General features: G+C 38.1%; 1 protein-coding gene across 2 annotated transcripts in view; it reads right to left on the bottom strand.

Moving 5' to 3' along the window:
- Positions 1 to 3940: 3940 nt before the first annotated feature.
- Positions 3941 to 16659, bottom strand: part of LOC124150784 (potassium voltage-gated channel protein Shaker-like) — a 126991-nt gene continuing 114272 nt past the window's right edge. For both annotated transcript variants that reach the window (XM_046522855.2, XM_046522856.2), the window contains one exon: positions 3941 to 14984. The gene's annotated coding sequence lies outside the window, so the exon portion shown is untranslated. The remainder of the gene's footprint in view (positions 14985 to 16659) is intronic.

Here is a 16659-nt window from a genome sequence, read left to right as displayed (position 1 = left end):
ATGTAGCACCTACTGGAGTTATTTGGGTGCAATTCAACCACAGTGGAAAATATTTGAACGCGCACATTCAGACCGAATACAGCAGTACGGAATTATTTTGTCAGGATTTGTCAGTGGGGTACAGATGTGTCAGGATAAGCGCTGGAAGAAAGTGGATGTAACATTTTGCAGTGTGATGTAGTAGCCTCATTTGCCAGGTCACACCTGTTCACCACCTCTGGTTATCACGGATGCTGTTGTAAGTTAGTTGCAGCTCCACCGTTGACGAGAGTAGCTTCGGGCAGAGGAGGCCGTCAGGCGATGCATGGTTATGCTGTATATCTCAGCATCTCCCGACACCTGCTCCCGCGTGCAGCTGGGCGGCGCACCTGCTCCACGTGGGCGTTAAGGCCAATACAAATAGATGAACAAGCGACACATGCCCAGGCTTGTGGCAGATCGATACGACACACTTCACTGAACATGGTCACGCTACAATAGTCTGGCAGTCAATCACGCTTGTTAAATACAAAATGACAAGTGATTTCATCAGGTAATTGATCGCTGGGAGTGGAGACGAGGCGGCACTCCAGTAATTGAATTGGGTTTTATTTGTACCCTTTCACGTCGATTTGGTAGTTGTATTTCTCTTGTGCATATTTTTCCAACTTACGCCGACCTTTTGCAGTACCTCGGGGATTCAATGTCTGTTCTTCCGAAGTGGGCGGGGGCAGAGGGGAATAATTAAATACAGACCACCCTCCGGAAGATGCATTCTTCATTAGAGTAATTAACATCCCTACATGGACTCAATCGACGTTATCACAGATGAGAGCTTACTTATAAAGTCAAGAAATGTATGAACATTTCCTCTTAAATAATAAGTGCGGATAATTAAATTCATTATTACACTTGTAGGGATATATCCATGTCGAGTCCAACACCGTTATCATTCAACGAAGTGAATTCGCATCGAACGTCGCTCGTTGTATTGAAGTTATGCATCCACGTGATCTAGTCAGAACAGTTTCATCCCAAATTCCACCCAAATGACTTCTCTTCTTGCCAAGCGCGCAAGATGTCCTTTATTCCTCCGTATAAAGAATGCAGTGGTGCTCTGGTTGATATCCTATATCTGGTGTATAGATGCATGTTCCACACACACACACACGCGCGGTCAATGATCCTAAACAGTTTTCGGGTGATGTTAAACATGGAGTCAAAACCAAATCTTAATACAATAATGCGGACTCGGAAAATCGTTAAAATTGGAACTTTGTAAATGGGATCTTCACGTATAACGAGATTTTATTTTCTCAGTGTAATTTGACATTTTCCAATTTGACGCACTATCATGGATGGATATATCCGCTCGTCATTATACACGGGTAAATTTCAATATGGACATTAGTTCCAGTTAATATTTTAACAGTCGTCAATATATAATATATCATGAAAGCTCTTCAGGGAAATAAACGGATCGAATGTCGTATTCAGGTTTTGAGAGGATAATAAATAATGAATCACAGGCGAAGTCAATGACAAGGTACATAATGACATACCATCATTAATCCGTCTGTCAGGGCAGCAAGTTGATGATGGTTGACATGCCTGATATTTCCAGCTAAATACAACTTATCAGTGGCAAGTCAATGCAAATAGATAGTTGAGGACCCTGTCCTGGTAGTATCCACAGGTCCGCTAACAAAGTGGAAATCAGAGCCGGCCTCAGCAGGTGCCCGTGGTGACCATTGTTCCACGAGTCGTGTCACGTTCATCAATCTCGCCACCACGTGTGTACGTCTTGGTGCGTGTTCCAATCGATATTGCCTCAATCTTGTGGCCACTGTAGCGTCTTGTCTAATTTCAGGCCTGGAATAGATGAACGCCATTAAATGGCTGTTGGCTGCTTGGTGGTCTGAGCTATTGGATCCAGTTCCAGATTATTTGCCGCAAGTTTGTCCTACACAGCCTACCCGTCGATCTCTTTCTTTACATATGCTACGGCAATTACATTGATCGTTTCCTTCAAACCATCTCTTGTCAACATAGTCTCCAAGTTGTATTACATCCACCGCTCATGTTTGTGCCTACAGTCCTATTGTTTATGACCTGTGTTCATGGTGAATACAACTCGTGTACAAAACAAATGTATACCCTATTTTGCTTAGTTCTGCCAAACCACTCAACAAAATCAGCTGAAAGAAACATCAGACACCTGATGGTTTCTTGTTTGCATGAGAAGTAGTTCATAACATATGAAAGGAATTTAAGTGGAAATGATTGATAAATATGCTTACAGTGGTGGGTGTAGAATACCAGGGTCCGTTCAACAAAGTGATTTCAGCCCTTCGATAAACTCCCATACATAATAGACTTTCAAAACACCAAGGTAAAGATCACTTTGTGAAAATGGGCCTTCCTCGTTTTTCCCAAAAGTGATGGCATTTGTTAACAGCCAAGATATTTATGAGAAGTGAGGTGAAATAGTGTTTAATGTGTTGATAATTGATGTGTGTGAGTGTGTGGCTGCCTGTACTAGTGCGGACATATGCTAGCCCACTGAGATTCCATGCCATTGGTTAACATGGATACTCCACTCTGAAACAGTATCCTTGGTCCGAGTCAACAGTCTTATCCCCTTAATCCTGAACACCAGGCAGGGAAAAAAACAAGTACCATCTCTCAAGGTCTTTTGTATGATGCCAGGATCAAATCTCCAACCTTCTGCTCTCCGGGCAGATGCTCCATCCATGGACAATGGAGGCAGTCCATATTTACAATAAGGTAGTCAGCCACTGAAAGGAATTTGGTGATCAATCTACAGGTTATTGCTTCATGACATTCATCATTCACGAAAAACAACCATGCTACAATTCTTTAATTCATTCGTGTTGGCTGTCCGGTTCAGATACTTCAATAAAAGCGACAAAACCCTTTCTAGACTCTAAAGAAATCTTTGCCAAAAACAAGAGTCCATTGTATGATTCCAACTAAATCATAAGCATGCATTGGATATCTTATCCAAGCCTGTACATATTAGTGTGTTTATGCTAGGTTATCAATTTGCAATATCATATTACAGCCATATCTTGGTGGTGAGTGAATGTCCAAGGGCAGATAAACCAGTGTTTGAAAGTGTGAGTGTCCTCCACAGTGGGGATATAAAATGTATCATCAGAAAAATGCTGAAAGTTGATGCTTTGAAATCTACTAACACTGTAGTATCCATATTCATGACTAATTGTGCCAACAAGGTTATCTTCATGATGATTAACAATTTTACCAGTGTTAACGGCAACACAAAACACAAAGTCCTGTGTCTCAGTGTGCATGTGTGTGTGTGTGAAAGGAGATTAACACTGCTTTGAACGGTATTTTCATAATATTATGGTGTCTCCATTCCATCCACGATAATGGATTTCTGGAAGCATAGCTATATCTGATGAACACCATTTTGCCCATATATTCAATTCTTGTTCTTTGTGAGTTCAGTTTTATTGCAACAGTTTTATCAAATGTTTTATTTGTAACCACCACACATGGCCTATTAGATGCATTATTAAGTAATTCAGACAAATATCACAAACATGACCCACTGCCCTCCAAATGTTGAAATAGATATCTAATTTGAAAAATACAATGCCATTCCTTAATAAAAACAGACTTTAATTTCAGTTTCCCCGATTGATTTCAAAAGCATACTAATGTATTGCATTTATTTGGATAAATGCCATCAAAGGAATCGTTAATAAAATATTCTGTAGAAAAGCTCAAATCCTAAGCTGGTTCTTTTAATTAAAAAGCATCTAATTGGTCATGTTCTGTATTGTAGACCACCTGTTGTTTGTGAGAGTTGAAACTTTGTCACATTGGCAGTATTGCAGCCGTAGAGTGAGGCAAACAGTTTACAGATGAACCTGTCAATGCTGGTGAAGCCCCAGGATGAGAACAAGAGATCGCGAGTGTGGGAGCTCAATCCCGCCGATGGTTTATTGACATTAAGTCGTAAACACCTCTCACAGGAGGAAGGTAAAGTATAGAGTAAGAGAGAAAAGACATTCATTCCTCCGAGAAAACTTCAAAATTGGTTTTCTAGGTCTATTCCACTATGAGGTAACCGGTGAAAATTATGCGTGGCAAGTAAATGTACAGAAGATCTCACAAAGAAAGGATTTCATTGGACAACTGGATGTTGCCATGACCTAACTGCCAGTACTTATGATGAGTTTGACAGCTATCCAACATGGCCACAGCCATCAGTGGTAGATTCAACTATAACGCCTGGGTATGTACAAGACTCACTTTAACAATCTCACATAACTTCATTCATTCACTCATCAGAACACAACAGGGAGCCAATATGCCCCAGATGGCAACAGATACAGAATCACATTGTCAGGGTATATATCAGCAATATAAATGCACTAGTTTTCATAATCTGGCACCCTATTCACACATAATAACTGGTTACACTGTTACCCTGGCGATGTGTGTGTGTCTGTGCCAACCACACCCACACCTGATGGAACACGTCCCACACAACAAGTTGTCACTCCGGGTCACAACCAACCAATCAGAACATGGCTCTAGTCAATCCATAATTTGATATAAAAAGAGGAAAATTTGACATATATCTCAACAACTTGATGTTTAATGTCAGAATTTCATGTTGAATAACTTTAAACAATTTTGGTGCTTTTAGATATTTCTTAAGCAATGCCATGATTGGTTGATGTATGACCAAGATGACCAATAACATTAGACTAAAACCTTCAGTACTGAGAACTAGCTCCACTGGCACTAAAGGCTATCCTGATTGGCTAACAGTCACCTGTACTGACCAATAACAATGGACTAAAACCTTAAGTGCTTAAATCTAGTCTCATTACAATTTGGGAGATTCACATGTCTAAAACTAGGAACAAACCAGAAAAATGGTATGAAACAGAAAAAGAGCTACAAGCTAAAATATGGGGAATAACAGGAGTATAAAGACTCCACAACAAATCAGTATACAAGTAAAATGGTAATACTCCTATGGTCATGAACATGTGATTGTTTGCATTATAAAGAGTTATAAATATTCAGTGAAAATGTGGATAAATATAAGTAATATTAGTCAAAGTCAAACGAGATTCATAAATAGTCTCATTAAGACGTGGTTATCTTCTCCATCTTTTCTCAGCATGGGATGGAATCTTTCTGATATGTGTTGTGTAAGTATTTGCTTAAAGCTCAGCCAAGATGTATGCAGGAGTACCCAGACAGCTCAACTCAAAATAGTAGGTTTGTAAATAATCGCGGCTGGACCAGACACTCCAGTGATTAGCATCATGAGCATTGATCTACAAAATTTGGATACAATGACATGGATGAACCAAGTAAGCGAGTCTGACTACCCGATCATATCAGTTGAAACTTATGACAGGCATGGTTTGCTGAAGACCAATTCTGACCCGGATCAATACGGTTTACAGGGAGCTGGGGAAGGTGCATCCTACAGATACTGACTGCCATTACTTATTGGTGTAGGAGATGGAACTTTTGCAACCTAAACAGTGTTGTTCTTGTTGTACTGAACTGCCATCTCATACAAAATGAAAACAAAATTATGACTGTGCCATCTCATTTGGATGCACCATAACAGCAGAACAATTTTCCTGCAGAACTTTCTGCCAAACTGGTCACTTTCTAATCAGGCCTCTGGGTTGCCATGGCAACCCTGACTAATGACAGTCTAGAGGGAGACCTGTAAATCCTCTGGGTTACCTCCCTTTATTCATGACTCTTGCACATGGAAGGCACGTACAGACTCCTAATTGACTCACATATGCACATTCCATTAGTTTCCCTATTTCATAACTTTCCGATAATCAGAGCTCGCACGCGCTTACATCTTTGATGTTCTCAACAAATATTCCTCGCTTACCATCTAAAGCTTTCTTTCTGTCAACTTAACCACTGTCTGCAGAAATAAAATGGCTATACTAATGAAGCTGCCCTTCCCCATTACTGTATAGTTTCTGGAGCTATAATTGCAAGGTAACCTACAGAAAGGTCATGACAGCACCCCTTTGCTGGGTTTGCCTGGAAGGAATATCACTTCTTGTGTCTAGAGAATAAGCCAACCCAAAATAATCAATATATTTACTGCTTGCCATCACACTCACACTGAGGTTTTAAAATTTCCGTTGCCCTTAATCCCTTGATAAGAATTATAAAGCCAGCATTATCCCTTCACAAAAAAGATATGGCTAGCCTTATGCCATAAAAACAATGATATAGCTCAAGTTAATGCAGCTTGCCTTGACACAAACCAGGCAAGCGAAATATGAGAAATAAATAGATCATACTTGTATCCGTCTAAATCATTTATACTTACAAGGCCCTCATTGTTTGCATTGAACAGACATTCTGAATCTAGAAACTAAGATTTTGAAATGGAAACAGACTATTTGTATGATAATTTCTTTAGAAGATAAAGCATACAATGCCTGTTTAGCATCAATACCAATCATCTTTATCAGATGTCTGAAAATCATGTATTTAGTGTACTCTTAAGTACTACATTCATACATTTTGGCTGAGCTTAATATTTAATTGATACAAGGAGCGATAACTAGAAAGCATCATCATCATCATCATCATCATGATCAATGAGACATACACACAAAGAAATACACTGCAAAGTGTGCATAATAACAGAGACAGAGTTCCAACACTAACACAAACTAAAAAGAGTTTGTCCTTCTCTATCTTGTTAGTGGCATATCACAGATTAAGGAATTCTGGATGTTAGTGACTAGTCAAACATTCGAGCTAAAACATGGTGCTACTAAAATAATCATCAATTACACTGATTGGTTGAGTGGAGGGGTTGCTATGGCAACGGTAAAAGCTGCCTACATCATCACAGCCGTAAAGGAGTGTCTTTTTGTAGCAAATATCAACTTTACACACATTTCTACAGATGTACTTATTCTTACAAGATAATGTTCTGAAATCATAACCAAACATTGCACAAATCGCAAAAGCGGCAAAGCATTAAAATTGTGAAGCTTTTTTGGAACAGACTCAACATATCTGAATCTTATTGAAAATCAACAATGCATTTTCCATTGATAAAAAAACTATGACCAATTCATGTAAAATTCAATGGAATCTGCATGGAACTTTTTTTCTTCACGTTTAAGTTCATGATACTGTTGGTAGGATTTTTCTGTAGGCTGTAAGACAATGGCTAGGTGATAAATTCATCTCCAAAATTGAGCATAACAAAATCTTGATTAGTTTTGAAATACATCTTGATACAAATTGTGCAATGTTTGCCATGGTAACAAAACAAACTGTAAAAGTAAAGAATAATATCATATTTACATGGCAAATAACATGAGATTTGCAAAGCATAATGCCATTACAGATTCTACTGACACTGAATATTTGTCAATTCTGAGCAAAGTTCTGAGTGAATATCAAGATAAGGATTTGATCTTTTCAGTGTTTAACTTTTTAATAACAAAATGCCACATTTCTGGGGAATTTAAAGAAAAGCTATTTCATTATCTAACCTTACGGATCCCACGGTAGCGCCTTATTGTTATATAAGATATCCCTAATATAATATATTACTAAGCTTTTACAATATTTGATAGCAAAACCATTTCGGTATGTGTTTCCACAGTAAAGCCATTTCAATATTAACGTTTCCACAGCAATGCCATTTTATTGTTAAAGGTTAGTAATAATACTTCCACAGCAATGCCATATCATTATTTAATGTTTCCACAGGCAGCTCATTTCAAGGTATTTTAGGTAACATTAAAAGATATTCCATATTGTGAATCATGTTGTGTCTGTACATCCTCATAAAACCGGAGTAAACGTTCTTGAGGTTCAGTAAGCATCTCTCACCACAACCCTTATGTTAGGAATAAAATCCACAGATTGCTGATGATGAAGACAAGCTCAGACCAGCAGGCAAATTTTTGGCACATGTTGAAAGTGTATACCACTCAAAAGAAGTTAAAGAACACCTGATTTTTCCATATTACTATAGTTAATCTCTCATGAAAACAATCAGTAGTTCTGTAACTTCTTTTGAGTATATATTATGAACTGTATGTTTCCCGTATTAATTCTTTCATATGCTGAACTTGTCAGAAAAGAACACAACCTTAAAATTTCAACATTCTCAACCTATCGAGGTTTACGTATCGTGATATTTACAAAACATATATCATCCATCTTCAATAACATACATACCACATTATTTTGTCAGACATGTCCATTTTGTATGGCACATTGAAAAGATCAAATCCAAGAAAATGATATATGGAAATAAGTAATAAATCATTCTCAAACAGTGTTGTGGAAAGTGTCATCGCACACGGGGGACAAGATACAGGTTTCTAACTCAAACTAACCGTGAACAAGGTCAACAATCTTGTTGATAAGTAAAGTAATTTTGTTACTTCATAATAGGATATAAGGATTCATTATATTAATATATACATACAATAATGTTTAATTAATACTTTGTAGTGCTAGCACAAATTTATTCCTGGCAAGTGCCTTGCTTAACTTATTCTACTGCTATGAATGTTTACTAACATGATCGAAACATTTGTCAGTATATTGTCATAGCTGCGGAAATCAATAACTCATTAACAGTCTGTAAAGTGTGGCTTAACAAGACATCAAAGTGGGACTAGGCCACTTTACTACAGGGAAGAGAAGTTGTATCTCTGGACTAGTTCACTCATATCCTGGGGGAGCAGGGAGTCATCACAGACTGGTAGATGGGGAGAGTGGAATACACTCGTATCTCATGGGAGGAAGATAAAACATAATATACATATTATATATCTCAATAAACAACCCAAATTAGTTTCGGAACAAATTTAACAACTTTCCCACTGAGGGTATTGCAATACAAGTACAGAAAAAACAATCAAGTCTGTTTCAAAACAACAGTAGCCTTTCCTTCCAAAACATAAGTTTTGAGACCATGCCAGTCTAACAAGAAATTACTTTAAGGAAACTATTTGGGGAAAAACATATAACTAATCTTAACAAGAAATAATATCAGAATAATGTTTCAATCATAAAATCTGAAACATTTAATTACAAACTTGTACAATTATTTCGATCCAATTACATTTAAACTCTCATTGAACATTTCATACAGAATCAAACGGTGAGGGCTTTAATAATATTTTTATAACGATAATACCTTATTACTTGGAACAAATGAGATATTTGGAGCAATCAAACCTGGTCCTCCATGCATGGACACCTCCTCCACTAGGCTAAACTGGGATGGTGTAAGATTGCTATATGTTGAGAGAAACAGACCTGAGTTATGGCACTATTGTTTTCTGGTGCCACCATTTTCCTGTACTAGTATTGGCTGATAACAACTTTAGGACAGAAACATTGATCAACACACTAAAAAAATAGAAAACCCCTACAAAGTGTCACTTGATAGACTATGTATATCAGAGAGTTCTATCACTATTACCTCCAATGTTGAACAACCTCTTGTCTTGTGTCTAGTTCAAGGGAACCTTATTAACATGTAAACCACGACATCACCTTCACATGGAAGATTGGTATTGTTACATTCGTTAGCATTTGTTTACTTGTTTATCCAAATATATTACTACATATGGGTAAAGAAGTAACTAATATTCATAGAGGAACAATAGAGACTATCAGGCTTAACGACGACAAACTGTTTTCTATTCCCACGACAAGGCAGTCATGTTCTTTGAGTTGATATTTTCATGGTTTAATCATCTCTGTTCACTATTTACAGGAATGCAATTACAAATTGGTGGACACCACTGGCATATTCCTAGTTTCGTTACCCAGGATACCAATCTACATGAACACAGGGGAAGAGAACTCCCAAAACGAGAGGTTGTTCAATTCGAGACTGTGACTGATGCTCGTACAAAGAACACAAAATGTCTCCTACATAAGTAGCAGAATATAGGCACGTATCACACATCTCAGACTCAAGGCAGAATAGCGGTCATCTCAAAAACTCTCTAATCATTTAGGAACAGAAACAGGTTCCTATTTCATGACGTGCCACAAATAACCAGTGGCCTGACTTCTGTACAAGCTAAGTCCATGTGGTGTTTTTGTTCAGAAATGACTGAGAACTTCTAAAAAGCCCCAACTTTGAATGCGTAAGGATAATTAACAATATATCTTGAAAAGTAAAGGCTCTGCAAAATATGGACAAAACATTGCCCTAACACAGGAAGTGTCGGAGAAGGAGCAGAGGCACACTGTGCATCTATTAGAAAAGAAATAACAAAAATGCTCAGAGACATTGTCTTCATAAACAATACTTCCTAACTGAGTCCTGTCATTCTATTCCAAATTCATTCCGAAACAACAAGAATGCGGACAACGTACTGAAACTGACGCACTCTGGCCAGAATTAAGACTTAGGGTAAAAAAGAAACTACAGTTACTTCAGACAATGCTTGACTTGATATCAAGAAATCTAACACAGGTAAATCTGAACTCTTAAATCAATATTTAAATGTTTGATGCATTATGGTCAGAAATATTAAATAAGATAAAGGAAGAAATAATAATTAATTAAGACAATGTTTGACTTGACAGGAAATCCAACAAAACTAAATCTAAACTCTTAAATCAATTTAAAAGTTTGATGCATTATGGTCAGAAATAAGATAAAGGAATAAATTAAAATATATTTGATAATATTCGAATAGACAAAAGGAAATCTTATCTCAGTTAAATCAACACTCTGATATAAAAATTTCAAAGGTCCCTAAAGAGTATTCTCTGAGCATTTTCTATGTGAAATGAAACAAGCCTAAGTGAAATCTCCCTTTCATCTATTAACAGTCACATCATGCAGAGAACATCTGCTACTATATCTCCAGATAAATTTGTGGAAACTTAACTTGTACATACATACTACATGGGAACATGAAGATATTACACCGTCATTCTTCAAGCAATGCTAAGTGAGTCTCAACGTAACAATTCATCACTCAGTCCTTGTAAACAGTGGAAAAATAAGATACACAAACAACCTCTGACAGAGCTAAATCCTCATCTGTCGCCTGAATAGTCCAGTATAGGGACAACCTCATTCAAATCTGATCCTAGTGCTCCCTACTGCTACACAAGCATCCGAGGACATCCCATTACAGGTCACGTCAGAATGAACTTTCATCCGACCAATCCATGCGTAGCTTACGAGATAGCGAAAGTGGAAGTCTGAAAGTGTTTTCTAAACAAGCAGCCTTGAAAAGGTTAACACAGGGCTTTCCAAACAACAGTTACCGGCTGTATGACTAATTCTGAATGCTAAACATCGTCTATCTCTTGCTTCAATGGGATAAACATTCGAAATGGAAGTACTGTCTTAGAATCTCGGTCATCAACTTGACATTCCAAAATTTTCTTTTGTTTGGTTTTCAATTTTGAAAAGAGAATATTTTCGAAATATTTTCATAAATGTAGTCTGGAATGGTCGCCTTTTGAAACCATTGCCAAAAAGCTTAAGAAAGCTGCTTTCTGATTGGCTAATGTTGACTTCCTCATAGTCATTTCATTGGTCGGTCAAACTTTACAAAAAGTCGTTCTGACATGACCTGTAATGGGATGGCCTCTGATGTTTGATGTAGCAGCAGCGAGCATTAAGATCTGATCTTAATGAGATTGGTACAGGGATAAGAGGGATCCACAAAACAACAAAAATGGATGGATGTACCTGAAGAAGGAACGGTGTTGGAAATAGAATGAAAATTATCTTTTACATTTTCTCTTATATTTTTGTAGGTTCTTTTTACGATTCATAAATACATGTACTGACACATTGTGAAAACCAACTATCATGTTCTCTACAGATGCATATAAGCCTGTATGTGTCTACGATCATATATAATTATTGTGAGATCAGAAAAACGTATTTTCTTACATTACAGATGATCCAGGCGTAAATATTGCTAACACAACATATTATTGGTGGCATATTTTTTTCCATTTTTAAAGTGTGGGTTTGATGATAATAAAGCATGTAGCCTTTTAATCAATAGGAAATTAATAACATTATTATTAACCTGATAAAAATATCGAATTTGTAATTCACCATTGACCCCTTCCAAAGTTTGTCACCTGTATCTTAAAATGGTTGGCAACAGGTGGATGCTACATTACAAAACTGACCTGGTTAACTGACCTTAACTATGAAAGCTGAAAGGCATCATTGTGATTTTGATCTGTATTGATCATTAGCAATAAACCCTATGTTCAATCTTTCAGTGCAACCTGTGTCCTCCCCACATTAACCTGATTTGCATGTTTATACTCTTAAAGATGTTAAGATTTATCATATCTTTAGGATGAAAATAACTTCTAAAACAATGTACGCGTCATCCAGTTCTTGTGGCTTGGAATCCCTCGAAGTGTCCCTGAACTATTACAGCGCCAACAGAGAGATAGCGCCGAGGCCAATATAGGTACTACTGGCCCATCATGAACACAAGGTCATGTGACATTCTACTTGTTGCCGGCGAGCTGAGCACACAGGTCTTTAGTGCAACCACAATGTGATGAAGCATAACCCCATGGAGGCGGACGATGACAGGTCTTACAGGCCCTGTTAGACGGTCGCATCACCAGAACTTGTTCCAGACTGGCTACATCGGAACGTTTTCCTGATCAGCTATGTTGTACTGGCTACAGAAACTTCTGTCTACACAAGCATCTTAAAGACTTGTGAAACACTGAACACAGCACCACCTACAGACATCAGCCAAGGGGGATAACTCTGTCTTGTGCAGGTGGAAGAGGGCAAGAAAACTGCATAAATTAGCTAATGTCACTAACATGCACATTCATGTTGACCGAAGAAAGTAGAACAGTTACCTCTGCTGGGAGGTTGAAGGATGAGGGAAAAGACATGAAGAGAGTTTAATCAGGTCAAACTGTGCTCTGAATTTCTGAGAGGGTTGCAGTCGCGCACAATTTCTTCCTTTCAGGATTTCTTAATCAAATTGGTTTACATTAACTAGATGTTTCCTGGTACGATTACCAATGGCGACAGATTTTTAAGCAAAAGCCATTTTGGAAATGTGCCAAATTATTCTTTTGTATGACACATTGCAGGCTCTCTACATACAGCTAGAAAATAAGTACGCTGGAATGTTGAAATTGGAGAAATATGTACAGATCTGGTAGGAAATGAGGTGACACTATCACCAAATTCATATGTATACACGCGTGATAGGAACGCAAGCTGCTGAATACAAGACAATATACACAGCTTGGTGAGGTGAAGAGTGTCGCATGCGGTGACTGAAGTTATCCCCCCTGACTGGCATCGCTGCATACTACTACCTGCCAGATAGCTCTCACCACTGGCTATGACTGTTCTAGGTATAGCATGCATTCTTGTAGAAATATCATAGAGTAGATGGCTCTAATTCGACCCTGCACAGTATCTGATGTCAGACAACATTGTCTACATGATGTACATATGTATAGCTAGGAGATCTGAAGGAGTGAGATAACAATGCATAGAGTCGTGCCTAGGGAGGCAGAGGACGTTGGACACATGATGATGCATCCACTAGCTCCGCTACATACTATATTCCTGACCAATGATTCAATGTAACACACATTACCACCGTCAAGAAATAAACTCACTAGTCTATGTGTCTGCACTTATCAAGAGGTTCATAAACTGTAATTAAACTGTTAATATGTAAAAATATGTAAAACAATAACAACGGTTTTCACAGTATACACATACACATGAATCGGAAAGAGCAAAACCAAGAGTCTCAATTGGCCAACAATGAAGGGAATTGAGCTACAGAACAATTTGGCTCACGTTAGTGTCCAACCTTAAGATATATAACCTAGAAATAAACGTTGCCATGACACCTGTATGAAACAGTGGAGAGCTAGACTGGGGAATAACCCAGACTGGAAGTTCACACAGGTATATTATCACATTACCACCAGGATCACGCTGTCAATCTTTCCGCTTGTCTTTCTGTTCAGCCAGAGGTACTTGTGTCTGTCCACTGGCTATGCTTCAATCCGGGTGATTGCAGGGAATGGTATGGTATAAATGCAGGACCGTTTTCACATCACACACCACGGGCAGGCAAATAGCCCCATTGTATACGGAACCATATCCACACTCCTTGGGTATATACGTAACACACACTACTCCATAGGTGTTATTCAGATATATATATCCTGCCCTGTTTCACACATAACCATTCCAATTGGAAGAGACATTTTCACCCCACAACTGTATAACAGTGAAAATTTCCAGTGCGGAACCAAGGCTTGAAAACATTTCAGGCCTTGGATCATAATATCCTGTGCATATAGCTTGTCCCCCTGAGACTTGGTCAAAGAAAATGAGAAAATTGCATAAAATCTGACTGTTCATTGTTTAGCAGTCGACCCTCTGTATACAGAGGGAGGAGCCCTCTGGTTGGTTGACAGGGACACAGAAACCCACTGATTGGTTGATTGGGACACAGAAACCCACTGATTGGTTGGTTGGGACACAGAAACCCACTGATTGGTTGTTGGGACATAGATCTCCTCTGATTGGATAACAGGGACACTGCAACCCCTTTGATTGGTTAATAGGGACACAGGAAACCCTCCTTTGGTTGATAACTGGTACACAGCAACCCCTTTGTGGCTGTTATAAGTCGTCTTACTGGTTATTATTATCCATCTTAACACATAACTTTGAGAACTGCCCACTGGTTGGATGTTGAGCTGATGCCTGAACTGTGATTGGTTGTTGTTGACTGATAGGCCTTCTGATTGGTTGTTGCTGACTGGCTTGCCTCCCACTTGGTTGTTGCTGACTGGCTGGCCTTCTGACTGGTGTTGCTGATGGTCTAGCCATGTGATTGGTTGAGGAATGGGTGCCTGGAGATGTTCCTTGCCAATCTTTGGTCATCTTGTCCATAATACTGTGAAAAAAAAGAGATGCAAGATGTCACCAATTGAATGACAATGGAACCAAATATCTAACAAAGTATCAAGTCTTTGAAAAGGCATTTAGAAGTGATACACATAAAGAAAAGAATTTATGGATGTCAACTTCTTTATTATGAGGAACACAACGTTTCGGAGTATATGCTTACTCCTTCATCAGTTAAATTCATCTGATCAAGGAGTAAGCATATACACCGAAACACTGGGTTCCTCATAATAAAGAAGTTGACAGTCATAAATTCTCTTCCTTATCCAACAAAGTACTTTACAGAAAATGTCTTCCAGTTCTGACTCACAACCAAAGGCATGTGAGAGCTTGTTCACCATTATCACCTAAATTGTCCACATTAACACATTTCTGCATTAACAACATCGAGTTATATCCCTTAGTATATAAATAATAGATTGCTCACATTTGCAAGTGAATTTATTGCATGTTAAAGGAACTAGTACTGGTTATGGCAAGTTGGGAATGGCAAAGTACTCAAACAAGCATTTTCACCTTATGACATATACAATGACCCTTAACTCAATATGCCAGTTAAAGTGTAGTCTCATGACTACATGGGCAATAGCATCTCATAAACTGACAATAATACAACCATGTTTTACAATAATGTGAATAGTGACCTTGACCTATGGCTGACCTTGAACAAAACCTAAAGAAAATATACATGCTTATGACAGCAATGTCAATATTTAACTATTCCTGAGTAGGCAAATCAATCATCTTGAAATGCTTGCCTACTGAAGCGTGCTCTTCAAAACAAAGCTCTCCACAACAATATGGCCGAGGAATTAATATTTCAAAGTCATTATAAATGGCGAAGTGTAAAGCATAATGTCTTGACAAGTAGCTTGTTTTAACAGCTTATGTTCTTTCTTTTTAGGGTCACTAATTCAAGCTCCTTCAAAACAATATGTGAGAATATATCCAACAAAACAGATATTGAATGTATTTCAGATTAATCTAAAAAAAAAAATTACATTGGAAGAAAACTGAACATATACAGATATAAAATATGTGTGTGACTTTGTCTGACCTACACAACGGCACAAACTGACATATACGCCCTTTCAGCGAAACTTGTTTTCAATGGAAAGTGGCCTTGCTTCAATAATTGACCTATAACAGCTGGCACTGCATAAGCAGCACTCATTGCAGCAATCAATACACACAATTCTTCTTGCATTTTCAGATACAGAACATCTCTTCAGAACACCATAATCAATATGAAAATCCCAATTGTACGTTAGTGAGTGAATTTGGTTTAGCGCTACATTATTTCAGTTATATCAAGGTGTGACAGCTTGATGTGAGCCAAAAAATTTGAAGGTCGAAAACGTTTACCACTTGTGTACAACAACAAACACATTCATATTGGTAAAAGACAAAGGTTCATAATAAGGTAGGGTCAGGTAGCCTAGTGGTTAAAGCGTTCGCTCGTCACGCCGAAGACCCGGGTTTGATTCTGGACATGGGTACAATGTGTGAAGCCCATTTCTGGTGTCCCCCGCCGTGATATTGCTGGAATATTGCTAAAAACGGCATGAAACCATGCTCACTTACTCACTCATAATAAGGTAGAACCTGAACTTGATTTTATAACTGATCTTGGCACGGCTAAGGGAAATAACTCTCTAACTCAG

Source organism: Haliotis rufescens, unplaced genomic scaffold (assembly GCF_023055435.1).
Source record: "Haliotis rufescens isolate VD_foot unplaced genomic scaffold, xgHalRufe1.0.p SCAF_6, whole genome shotgun sequence".
Classification (NCBI taxonomy): Eukaryota; Metazoa; Mollusca; class Gastropoda; order Lepetellida; family Haliotidae; genus Haliotis; species Haliotis rufescens.
This window is presented reverse-complemented; position numbering and strand designations above follow the sequence as displayed.